A 2,860-nucleotide genomic window follows, 5' to 3' on the forward strand; every position below is an offset into this window, starting at 1 on the left:
AACCTTTGTACGCATTTCATAAATATGAATATGAATACATCGTTTCTGATTTAGGCAGGAGTCTAGAAATTTTGAGGTTGTATAACATTTACAGTGTATAACAAAAAAAAATCGGTGCTAACTAATATTTTGCTTCAAATGAAATTTTCAAAGAGACCAGAGTGTGAAAAGAGTAGAAAAACTCAGGCCTCACTTAAAAATATCACTGGAAGGTCATTAGATACAGTGGTTGTACGTAATTTGGTCACCTCCATGACGGACGTACCGGAAAATAATAAACTGAACTGTAAGATATTCGCTCCGATATCGAAATCAATATATAAAACATCTACTGCTTTGTGTGAAAGGTGGCCAAGTTCAAAATAAATTAATATATACACTTTAAACAGAGTTGGGTTAGAATAACCGCGTGTATGATATGTCTAATGTAAATACAAAATGTAGAATGACAGCGAATCGCAAAATTTTGTCTGGGAGAAGTTTCTCAAAGAAATTTCTGTGTTAACCGCCACACACCTCGCTCTAGATATCAGTCGCCGTTGGTTAAATACTTTTGTGTCAGCCTGACTTAGCACCACTCAGTGACAAAGCCTCCTGTAGATTCTAAGCTAATTTGTAATCTTTATTGCCTTATGGAAATCAGCGTATACAACATTCACTATTTTATTCTGAAATTGGCCCAACTAGCCAAGCTATAATGATGTGTATAATATTCATAATGTAGACAGGGGCTAACTGTTATATTTTGTCTCACAGAATTTTTACAAAAGCCATGCATGTTAAAGAAGAGAGAGGTTACTCAGAACGTCGTCGGAAGATCATCATACATATTGTTTCGACATCGTTTGGCCTCCTCAGTGACAAATAAATCTGAACATTTTGATCAAAGTTCAGAAATATCCGTTCTGCTATAGAAATCGGCAAAAAAACATTTACTCTTTTGTACAAAACTGGCTAGGCTAAAACTAAATCAATAGATATGTCGAAGCTGGCTGGCAGGATTTGAACTCAGTCCGTAATCAACGAATTTAATTACTACTCAGAGCCACCATCTGATAACATCACAATAAAATGTATTAAGGTAATAATAATAATAATAATAATAATAATAATAATAATAATAATAATAATAATAATGGTTTCAAATTTGAACCAAGGCCAGTAGTTTTAAGAAAGAGAGGTTAGTTGCATGTTTATATATTTTCTGATTTAAATTTACTTGCTTTCGAAATGGTTAAGGATTGAAGATATGCAAAGCCCCAAAAGTTCCTAGGTTAGTTAACTTTCGTCGTAATCAGACGACAACATACAAGAAGTAAATTTTAATCTACAAAAGATTACCTGGCGCATTAGAGGTGACGAACTTGTGGTTACCACATTATCTATGGAATACTACATCATCTAAGACCTACCACATTATTTAAAAAATACCAAGTTATTTAAGAAATAACACAGTATCTAAAAAGAAAAAAAAACATTATCCCGATTCTTCAAGAAATATCACGTTACTTAAGAAAATTCACATAATCTAAGAAGCAACATATTATTTAAGAGATACACGTTATTTAAATAACACATTATCTATAAAAAAAAGGAAGTTAACTCTTCTTATACTACACTTTTTTTGAACTTATGCCCAGTTAATTTGTGAAGTATGTATTTTTTCTTCATATTCGCTACTTCTTCATACCACCTTTTATTGATTGTCGACGTGCTGGAAAAGAAGTTACGCTAGAATAACCTTCATCTATTATTTTGTAACAACTTTACGCCTATGCATACACACATACATACATACATACATACATATATACATACATGCATAAATATATGCATACAAATATGTGTGTGTATGTGTGTGTATGTGTGTGTGTGTGTGAGTGTGTGTGTGTGGATGGATTCTTATATAGTGTATGTATATGTATTTATACATATGGATATGTTTGTGTCATTGTGCATATATATAATATATGCAAAAATGCAAATATTTTCTTGTATATATATATATATATATATATATATATATATATGCTTAGACACACATACATACACACGCACACACACCTATGTATATATATATATATGTGTGTGTGTGTGTGTGTGTGTGTGTATGTATAGGTGTATACATTTATGTCTACATATATGTATATAAATATGAATGTATATGTATATGTGTATATATATTTATGTATGCATATATATATACATATATGTATGTGTCTAATTATATGTGTATGCACATATGTATGTATATAAATGTGTGTGTGTGGACATATATGTATATATATATATATATATACGTGTGTATATATATATATATATATATGTGTGTGTGTATTTATTATGCATTTATGTATGTACGTATGTATGTTCACTCAATTTCCTTTTACAGATTCAATGCATACATAAGTATGTTCTTAGCAGCCTTTTGCATATTTTCATTGTTATTCACTCACTATAACGGTATTTCAAGCTTGATTTTCTTCGCGAAATTTACATATAAACAGTGCAATGTAATAATTGTAACTTTTCTGATACAAACTAGATTCTTGCACGAAGCTATTTCTTCAGAACCTTCAGCAAAATTGCGTTTTTATTTGCTGTAGTTCATTTTAACTCTAGACTGTGTAGCCTGCAGAATTGTTTTCCGGATGGAAAATGTATATATGGAAAACGTAAATATGTATATATGTGTATTTTTGTGCAATATCTATATATGTGCGTGTGTATGTGTGTGTATACATACACCCACAACCACCCACATCAACCCCCACACACAAGCTCATATATACACACATATACATGTATACACATATGTATATATATATATATATATATATATATATATATATATATATAT

Source organism: Octopus bimaculoides, chromosome 24, assembly GCF_001194135.2.
Source record: "Octopus bimaculoides isolate UCB-OBI-ISO-001 chromosome 24, ASM119413v2, whole genome shotgun sequence".
Classification (NCBI taxonomy): domain Eukaryota; kingdom Metazoa; phylum Mollusca; class Cephalopoda; order Octopoda; family Octopodidae; genus Octopus; species Octopus bimaculoides.